The 11115-nt window shown below is 40.5% G+C and overlaps 1 non-coding gene across 1 annotated transcript; it reads right to left on the bottom strand.

Annotated features, from left to right (window-relative positions):
- Positions 1–7105: 7105 nt before the first annotated feature.
- Positions 7106–7212, bottom strand: LOC141709592 (small nucleolar RNA R71). The gene has a single exon (XR_012570159.1). It is a non-coding gene; the product is annotated as a small nucleolar RNA R71 (small nucleolar RNA).
- Between the last annotated feature and the right edge of the window lie 3903 nt (positions 7213–11115).

Here is an 11115-nt window from a genome sequence, read left to right as displayed (position 1 = left end):
TATTAAATTCCCCCAATAAGGCTTTTTTTAAGGCATCAGACCTTAACACATGCTCAAGTTTTGAAGTTACTGCAGAATCAATAAATCCACCTTGAAGCACTTCTCATCTTCTGTAGGGAATTTCATTACATTGAATACATTGAATGTTACATCCTGATCGTGCACCCGCATAGTAAGTTCACCTTTTTGCACATCTATCAAGGTACGGCCTGTAGCCAAGAAAGGTCTTCCCAAGATTATGGGAATCTTCTTATCTTCCTTGAAATCCAGAATGACAAAGTCTGCAGGAAAGATGAGCTTATCCACCTTTACTAACACGTCCTCCACGATTCCTCGTGGGTATGTAATAGAACTATCAGCCAATTGTAGAGACATGTAGGTGGGCTTTAGATCAGGCAAATTCAGCTTTTTAAAGATAGAAAACAGCATCAGATTGATGCTTGCTCCCAAATCGCAAAGGCACTTGTCGAATGACTACTTGCCAATGGTGCAAGAAATGGTGAAGCTACCTAGATCTTTAAGCTTTGGAGGTAATTTTTGTTATAGCACAACACTACACTCTTCCATTAGAGCAATTGTTTCAAGATCGTCCAGTTTCACCTTCCTTAAAAGAATACCTTTCATGAATTTCGCATAACTAGGCATTTGCTCCAGAGCCTCAGCGAATGGTATGTTGATGTGAAGTTTCTTGAACACCTCCAGAAACTTACCAAACTGCTTATCCAGCTTTTGTTTTTGCAATCTCTTAGGAAAAGGTGGTGGAGGATAGAGTTGTTTCTCCCCTGTATTACCCTCAGGCAGAGTATGTTCAGCAGTAGTCTTCCTTGGTTCCCCCTCTTTCTCCTTTTGCTTTTTTTCTTCATCTACAACTTCAGTTTCTCCATCTTTTGCTTTTTTAGCTTTAGCAACTTTTCCAAACCTTAAGGTAACATCTTTGACTTGCTACTTAGCTTCCTTCCTTCCTGGCACTTCAGTATTGCTGGGAAGTGTGCCAGGTTGATGATTGAGCACGACATTGGCTATTTAACCGATTTGATTCTCTAAGGTCTTGCTAGAAATAACCTGACTTTTGCACAACAGCTTTAGCTCCTCGAAATCAGCACTAGAAGGTGGAACAGCACCTCCTTGTTGAGGATATGATTGCCTTTGAGCATATTACTGAGGTTGCTAGAATCCAGGTGGATTAAACTGTTTACTTACAGCTTGCTGATATGGTTGCTGAACAATATTCTGATTGTTGCTCCAGCTAAAATTGGGATGATTTCTGTTATTAGGATGATAAGTAGCCGGCACAGGCTGCTGGGGTCGCTGATAATTGTTTACATACTGAACATATTCATTAACAAGAGAACACTGATCCGTAGCATGAGAGCCTGAACAAAGCTCACAGACCATAGCTATCTGATTGACTCCATAGCTGGCTAAAGAATCGACCTTCATAGACAGCGTTTGGAGCTGTGCTACAATAGCTGTAGCTGCACCAACTTCCAGAATACCTGTTTCCTTCCCAGGCATCATCCTTTGAGTTGGGTATTGATGCTCGTTTGCAGCCATTATTTTAATGAGATTATAGGCCTCAGTATAGCTTTTGGCCCACAAGGCGCCTCTAGCAGCTGTGTCGAGCATGGGCCGAGATTGGGCCCCCAAACCATTGTAGAACCCAGTGATCACCATATAGTCAGGCATACCATGATGTGGACACTTTCTCAACATCTCCTTGTAGTGCTCCCAAGCTTCGCACATAGATTCTGTTGGTTGCTGCGCAAACTGAGTAAGAGCACTCCTCATAGCTGCAGTCTTAGCCATTGGATAGAACTTCACCATAAACTTTTACGCAAGATCTTCCCAAGTAGTGATGGACCCAGCTGGTAGAGAATGTAACCAGTCCTTAGCTTTATCCCTCAGAGAGAATGGGAAAAGCCTTAACTTAATAGCCTCATCAGTAACACCATTATATTTGAAAGTACTGCAGATCTCAACAAAATTCCTGATATGCATGTTGGGATCTTCAGTCGCAGCACCTCCGAAAGAAACAGAATTCTGCACCATCTGAATAATGTCCGGCTTGATTTCAAAAGTATTGGCCTGAATAGCCGGATAAATGATGCTTGACTAAATGTCATCAATTTTAGGCCGAGAAAAGTCCATAAGAGCTGGATCTGCTAGAACTATATGATCACCCATGATTACCAGTTTTTTCTTTTCACTCTCTTTATCCGAATCTTCAAAATCTAACTTCTCCGAAATGTCAAGAAATGAATCTGTCTCCTCCGTCGTATCTAGAGTCCTCTTGTGAGTGCGAGAACGTGTTTGCATAAACGCTCGCTAGAGTACCTAAAACACAAGCGGAAACAATAAATAACAAGTCTTAATCAATGAGTCCTAATGACCACTGATGGGAAGTACATAAACTCAACAAATTAACACTGAGTCCCCGGCAGCGGGCCAAAAACTTGTTAGGCACAAAGCATGCGCTAATAATTCACGCAAGTATACGCGTTCGCAATTAATATAGAATGATTTCTAGTTCGTTCCCACAGAGACTCAAACTAATTATATTTAATTAACACTTACTCACCAATGTATGATTACTTCCCAATGTCAAGACAATAACACTTAAGGTGGATTAACTAATTATTACTTCAATTAACTACGAGAATTAAACAGTTAAATTAACACTTGAATTAACAATATTAAACACACATGAGATCAGAACTTCATTACTACTTCATTCAATAGTTATTGTTATTACCCTTAGCATGTAATAGTGATGATATTAATCGAACAACACAAAACTGATAAAAGCCAACTTCTGTTGCACAAGTACCATTCTACCAAGCATCCACAATTAAGATAGAAGTTGAATAGGCATCAATTATGTTAAGACCCTATATGTCTACAGAATTTGACAACATAACGATTTAAGCGCAAGTTATTCAATATGATCACACAGGGCAAGTAAAACGGTTAAAGTTACCCACTAATCATGCATGCAATATATGAACCTATGCTAGCATGACAAGTTCTAAATCTCAAGATTCACTGTCGCTTTACAATAGATTAACAGGTTATCTTATATGTTCGCGATGCACATAGGACGAATAAGCACAACCTATGCTAGATATCATACAATCATCACATACCAAGGTACTAAACAATTAACTAAAGAAATCCATAGTAAATCCGCTACGACCCCATGATCACGATTAGCCCATGAAAGAAATCATTGTCACCATGTGTTTATATGAAAACATGATTATAACACAACGATATAAACTAATAAAAATACTTAATAAAACCAGAGTACGTCACAAGAGTATTAAGGTTCAAAGTAAAGGAAACTAGCATCCACTGTTATAACGAATAAAAGAATCATAAGATAATGTATGCTTCCTCTTCTTCGTTGTGGTATGCTAAAACGGTCTTCTTAATCTTCTCTCCTTGTTCCTTGCTTGATTGATACTTCTTTGTTTTTTTTTGTGAAACGTCTCTCAAGTAGGTTTATATAAGAGTCCACAAGAAACATCAGTCTCAGAAGCCCAATAGAAGTTGAATTATAAAAATCTAGAATATAAAATTACGACCCCAGCCGGCCGCCTCAGTTCCCACGCGGGCGCCTGCTTCTCCAGGCGGTCGTTTGCATATCCCAGGCGGGCGCCTGCACAGTGATAAGTGGCATTTTATACCACTTAGAACGTCTTAAAATGGCTTAAATTGGTGTCTTGAAATCAAGTATTTTGTGTATTTGATGCGTTTTTCTAGTGTTTATGCATTTCAGGGTATTAGTTGTATTTCGGGGGAGAAATCATCAAGAATAAGCCTTGGCATGTGTTCCCCATTGCGAGAGGAAAGGAATGGGAAGATTACGGCAAAGAAACGGAGCAAACCTGGATTTTTTCCAGTGGAGGCCTGCGCGCCCGCGCAGCAAACTAAAAAATCTTCACTGTCCTCAGTGAAAGTAGTAGAAAGGAACATATAATATACCTACTCGGAGTCATCATCATCATCACCCTCAGTGGGTGGAGTATCAGGCGGTGGGTATGCATGTAGCTCATGCATTTACCATGATCCCTTTTGCAATAAGTTATCGACTGAATTGTGATATTGATGCGAGTGTAGTGATAGCATTAAAGTGATATTAAGTTGTGTAGGTTGATATGCATGCTAGAAACAATTGTAAGTCCACTAAGTCTTAAAGAATGCGTAAAGGCTAGATTGTTGTTATGATTGGTTGTTTTCAAGGTCAATCTACTTATTATGCTTAGAATTCGATTATAGGTTCTTAGTGATAAAGACATGAAAAAAGAAAAAATTTTGGAGAAAAAAATATGGAAGTTGTTGCTAGTTGTGGCTAGGCGTCAAATGGCTAGTAGCCGGCTCACATATGTTGCGAGTAGTCTAGGGTTGAGCAAGATGGAGCGAAACGCACTTGCTCAGAAGTTATTAAAAAAAAAAAATTTGTTTTGCATAATTGATCAAGAGTGGGCTCTTTGGTATTCGAGTTATTAAGTTCTTAGGGGACTTTGTGCCTAGTGAACTAAGGCTTTTAGAGTCTGGGATCCGCTAACCTAAGCTCGTTACATGGATACCATTGTATAAGTCTTTTGTGGACCTCACTCATTGCACGGTCAAATAAGCATTTGAGTTGTAAATAAAAAGCACGATTCCGTAGTAAGCTCCAGAGTTCTTGTAGTGTTGTATATCACTTTGTGCCTAGAATTTTTATTCTTTGTATAATCGTAGGATTGCCTTGAGGATAGTCTAGTCATAGTAATTGGTCTAGTTCCGAAGCATATCTATTAAGCATTTGCACACACCACGTTTCTGGCTGTATGTTCATTTGCATGAGTTTATTGATCTTTAGTTGTCTAACTGCATTCGTTGAGATGTGACAATTTGGTTGGTTAATTGTAGTAAGGGGGATCGTTGCATTTTCATATAGATTGCATTCATGCATATTTTTATTTGTTTTTGAGTCTGTGACGCTTGAGGACAAGCATCGATTAAAGTTTGGGGGTGTGATAAGTGGTATTTTATACCACTTAGAACGTCTTAAAATGGCTTAAATTGGTGTCTTGAAATCAAGTATTTTGTGTATTTGATGCGTTTTTCTAGTGTTTATGCATTTCAGGGTATTAGTTGCATTTCGGGGGAGGAATCATCAAGAATAAGCCTTGGCATGTGTTCACCATTGCGAGAGGAAAGGAATGGGAAGATTACGGCGAAGAAACGGAGCAAACCTGGATTTTTTCCAGTAGAGGCCTGCGTGCCCGCGCAGCAATGCTGAGCGGCCGCGCAGGGTCGGGGAAAAAGATAAATTATTTTAGACTTCTACTTTTGTTTGGCTTCCAACTTCTATGTAATCTGAGTTTTATGGGACTATTATATAGCTAGATTTGAGACGTTTTCACAGAGAGTATTAAGGGGATTATGTTTTAGATTGTGTTTTACGCAAGAAGCGAAGAAGATAAGGAAGAAGACCGATTTAGCACACCGCAACGAAGAGGAAGCATATTTTCTTGTGATTCTTGTTTCGTTGTAACGTTGGATGCTAGTTTTCTTGCTTTGACTTATTTACTCTTGTGACGTACTCTGTTTTAATATAATTAGTTTAGTTATTATTTTCTTGTGTTTGTTTGTCATGATTTCATATGAACCCATGATGGCGATAAGTTCTATTATGGGCTAGTCGTGATCATGGGGTTGCAACGGATTTATTATGGAATTCTTTAGTTAATTGTTTAATACTTTAGTGTGTGATGATTGCATGATATCTAGTATTGGTTGTGCGTATTCGTCTTATGTGCGTCGTGAACATATAAGATAGGGTGTTAATCTCTTGTGAAGCGACGGTGGATCTTGAGATTTAGAACTTGCCATGCTAGCATAGGTTCATGTACGTTGAGCATGATTAGTGGGTAACTCTAACAGTTTTATTTGCCCTATGTAATCAAAAGGAATAACTTGAGCTTAAATCGTTGTGTTGTCAATTTCTGTAGACATATAGGAACTCAACATAATTGATGACTATTCAACTTCTATCTTAATTGTGGATGCTTGGTAGAATGGTATTAGTACAATGAAAGTTGGCTTTTATCAGTTTCGTGTTATTCGATTAATATCATCACTGTCACATGCTAAAGGTAATAACAATGGCTATAGAAGGAAGTAATAATGAAGTTGTGATCTCATGAGTGTTTTATTATTGATAAATTGAAGTGTTAGTTAAGTGGTTAATTAAGTAGTTAATTATAGTTAATATTTAATCAACAATTTTAAGTGTTATTATCTTAACATTGAGAAGTAATCATACATTGGTGAGTGAGTTTAATTAGACAATAATTTAGTCTGAGTCTCTGAGGGAACGAACTAGAAAGTATTCTATATTACTTGCGAACGCGTATACTTGCGTGAATATTAGCGCGTGTTTTCGCCCTAACAAGTTTTTGGCGCCGCTGCCGGGGACTCGGCGTATTTGTTTAGTTTATACTTACCATCATTGGTCATTAGGACTCAGTGATTAGGACGTAGTAGTTACTTACTCTTTTCGGTTGTGTTTCAGGTACTTTAGCAAGCGTTTATGCAAACTCGTTCTCGTGCTCGCAAGAGGACTTTAGATACAGCTGAGGAGACAGACGAAGTTCTTGATATTCCGGAGAAGTTAGATTTTGAGGATTCGGATTCAGGAACTGAGCAGAAAGAACCAGTAAACATGGGAGATCGTATTATTCAAGCTGATCCAGCTCTTATGGATTTTTCTCGGCCTAAAATTGATGACATTCAGTCAAGCATCCTTCATCCGGCTATTCAAGCTAACACCTTTGAAATCAAGCCGGGCACTATTCAGATGGTGCAGAATTCTGTTTCTTTTGGAGGAGCGGCAACTGAAGACCCCAACATGCACATAAGGAATTTTGTCGAGATCTGCAACACTTTTAAGTATAATGGCGTGACTGATGAGGCTATCAAGTTGAGGCTTTTCCCATTCTCACTGAGGGATAAGGCTAAAGACTGGTTACATTCTGAACCAGCTGGGTCCATCACTACGTGGCAAGATCTTGCACAAAAGTTTCTGGTGAAGTTTTATCCAATGGCAAAGACTGCTGCTATGAGGAGTGCTCTTACTCAGTTTGCGCAGCAACCTACAGAATCTATGTGCGAGGCTTGGGAACGCTACAAGGAAATGTTGAGAAAATGTCCACATCATGGAATGCCGGATTGGATGGTGATCACTGGTTTCTATAATGGTTTGGGGGCCCAATCTCGGCCCATGCTCGATGCAGCAGTTGGAGGAGCCTTATGGGCTAAAAGCTATACTGAGGCGTATAATCTTATCGAGACGATGGCTGCAAATGAGCATCAAAACCCAACTCAGAGGATGACGTCAGGCAAGGTAGCAGGTATTCTGGAAGTTGATGCAGCCACCGCTATTGCAGCCCAGCTCCAAGCGCTATCAATGAAGGTTGATTCTCTGGCTACGTATGGAGTTAATCAAATAGCTATGGTTTGTGAGCTTTGTGCAGGTTCTCATGCTACGGATCAGTGTTCTCTTGTCAACGAATCTGTTCAGTATGTGAATAATTATCAGTGACAACAGCAGCCTGTGCCAGCGACCTATCATCCTAATAACAGAAATCATCCAAATTTCAGCTGGGGGAATAATCAGAATGCTATTCAACCACCATATCAGCAAGGAGTGAGTAAATAGTTTAACCCACCTGGATTCCAGCAACCACAGCAGTATGCTACAAGGCAATCATATCCTCAACAGGGAAGTACAGCTGCACCCACTAGTGCTGATTTTGAGGAACTTAAGCTGTTGTGCAAGAGTCAGGCGGTTTCTATCAAGACCTTGGAAAATCAAATCGGTCAATTAGCCAATGCAGTGCTCAATCGTCAACCTGGCACTCTTCCCAGTGACACGGAAGTACCAGACAGGAAGGAAGCTAAAGAGCAAGTCAAGGCTATTACCTTAAGGTCTGGAAAAGTGGCTGATGCTGAAAAGGCAAAGGAAGTCGAAGCTGAAGTTAGAGATGAAGAATCTAAGCAAAAGGAGAAAGCGGCGGAACCAAGGAAGACTACTGTTGAACACACTCTGCCTGAGGCTAATACAGGGGAGAAACAGCTCTATCCTCCACCACCTTTTCCTAAGAGATTGCAGCAACAAAAGCTGGATAGACAGTTCGGGAAGTTTCTGGAGGTGTTCAAGAAACTTCACATCAATATACCTTTCGCTGAGGCTCTGGAACAAATGCCTAGTTATGCGAAGTTTATGAAGACTATTCTTTCAAGGAAGGTGAAACTGGATGACCTTGAAACCGTTGCTCTCACGGAAGAATGCAGCGCTGTTCTGCAACAAAAGTTACCACCAAAACTGAAAGATCCAGGAAGCTTCACCATTCCTTGCATAATTGGCAATCTGAGGTTTGACAAGTGCCTTTGTGATTTGGGAGCAAGCATTAATCTGATGCCGTTGTCGATCTTTAAAAAACTGGATCTGCCTGATCCAAAACCCACGTACATGTCACTACAATTGGCTGACCGTTCCATTACTTACCCAAGGGGCATATTGAGGATGTGCTCGTCAAAGTGGATAAGCTCTTCTTTCCAGCAGATTTTGTTATTCTGGATTTTGAGGAAGATAAGAAGATTCCCATAATCTTGGGGAGGCCTTTCTTGGTTACTGGCCGTACCTTGATAGATGTGCAAAAAGGGGAACTTACTATGCGGGTCCAAGATCAGGATGTGACCTTCAACGTATTCAAGGCAATGAAATTCCCTACAGAAGATGAGGAGTGCTTAAAAGTGGATGTGATTGATTCTGCGGTTACTTCGGAACTCGATCACATGCTAATGTCTGATGCATTGAAAAAGGCCTTAGTGGGGGATTTTGACAGCGATGATGAAGATAGCAACGAGCAATTACAATATCTGAACGCTTATCCCTGGAAGCGAAAGCTGGACATACCATTTGAATCTCTTGGTACTTCTGACCTCAAGAACGCTAAAGGGAAGCTCAAACCATCAATAGAGGAAGCACCTACCTTGGAGCTCAAGCCATTACCTGAACACTTGAGGCATGCTTTTTTAGGTGATTCATCTACGTTACCTGTTATTATTTCATCTGACCTTTCAGGTAGTGAGGAAGACAAGCTCTTAAGGATTTTGAGAGAATTCAAATCGGCTATAGGATGGACCATAGCAGACATCAAGGGGATAAGTCCTTTATATTGTATGCATAAAATTCTGCTAGAGGAAGGTAGTAAGCCAACTGTGGAACAGCAGCGAAGACTGAATCACATCATGAAGGAGGTGGTGAAGAAAGAAATTCTGAAATGGCTACATGCAGGCATCATTTATCCTATTTCTGACAGCTCGTGGGTGAGCCCCGTACAATGTGTACCTAAGAAGGGAGGTATCACTGTGGTCGCAAATGAAAAGAATGAGCTCATCCCTACTCGAACAGTTACAGGATGGAGAGTATGCATGGATTATAGAAAATTGAACAAAGCCACAAGGAAGGATCACTTCCTCCTTCCATTTATTGATCAAATGCTTGACAGATTGGCGGGTCATGAGTATTTTTGTCTTCTGGATGGTTATTCCGGGTATAATCAGATTTGTATTGCACCAGAGGATCAGGAAAAGACTACCTTCACTTGTCCATTTGGCACATTTGCTTTTCGTAGAGTTTCGTTTGGGTTATGTGGCGCACCGGCCACTTTTCAGAGATGTATGATGGCTATATTCTCTGACATGATTGGAAATAATGTCGAAGTGTTCATGGATGACTTCTCCGTCTTTGGACACTCATACGATGAATGTTTGAATAATCTGCGCGCCGTACTCAAAAGATGTGTGGAAACTAATTTGGTGCTTAATTGGGAGAAATGTCATTTTATGGTGCGTGAAGGCATTATCCTTGGGCATAAGGTCTCTAGCAAGGGTCTGGAGGTGGACAAGGCCAAGGTGGGAGTCATTGAAAATCTTCCCTCACCTAATTCTGTGAAAGGAATCCGTAGTTTTCTTGGTCATGCGGGTTTTTATCGGTGATTCATCAAGGACTTTTCAAAGATATCTAAGCCGTTGTGCAATTTTCTTGAGAAAGATGTGCCGTTCAAATTTGATGATGAATGTTTGGCAGCATTCGAGACTCTCAAGAAGAGTTTGATCACTGCACCAGTTATTACAGCACCAGATTGGACAGAACCGTTTGAGATGATGTGTGATGCGAGTGATTATGCGGTAGGTGCAGTTCTGGGACAGCGTAAGAAAAATCTCTTCCATGTGGTCTACTATGCGAGTAAGACTTTAAATGGTGCCCAATTGAACTACACCACTACTGAGAAGGAGCTTTTGGCTATAGTCTTTGGTTTTGAGAAATTTCGATCTTATCTACTTGGTACGAAAGTAACAGTATTCACTGATCATGCAGCTATTTGCTATCTAGTTTCCAAGAAGGATTCGAAGCCGAGACTCATTCATTGGGTGCTTTTACTTCAGGAATTTGAGTTAGAGATCAAAGATAGAAAAGGTACTGAGAATCAAGTAGCTGACCATCTCTCTAGGTTGGAGAATCCCGATTCTACTTCACAAGATAAGACGTTAATCAATGAATCTTTTCCGGATGAGCAGTTGTTTGCAATTCAGGAGTAAGAACCATGGTTTGCAGATATTGTAAACTATCTCGTCAGCAATATAATGCCTCCTAATTTGACATCCGCTCAAAAGAAAAAGTTTCTGCATGAGGTGAAGTGGTATATGTGGGATGAACCATATTTGTTTAGACAGGGAGCTGACCAGATCATCAGCAGATGTATCCCGTTCTGTGAGACGGAGGGGATATTAAGAGACTGCCATTTCACGGTTTATGGGGGACACTATGGAGGTGAGAAGATGGCAGCTCGTATTCTGCAAGCAGGTTTTTTCTGGCCTACTTTGTTCAAGGATGCTCATCAGTTTGTTTTAAGGTGTGATCGTTGCCAAAGAGTGGGAAATTTGTCAAGGAAGGATGAGATGCCATTAAATGTGATGCTTGAAGTCGAGGTCTTTGATGTGTGGGGAATCGATTTCATGGGGCCTTTTATCGCGTCTTGCAATAATCAGTACATCTTG

This window comes from Apium graveolens, chromosome 2 (genome assembly GCF_009905375.1).
Source record: "Apium graveolens cultivar Ventura chromosome 2, ASM990537v1, whole genome shotgun sequence".
Lineage (NCBI taxonomy): Eukaryota > Viridiplantae > Streptophyta > Magnoliopsida > Apiales > Apiaceae > Apium > Apium graveolens.
Note: the sequence above shows the minus strand (reverse complement) of the source record. Positions and strands in the feature narration are given on the sequence as shown.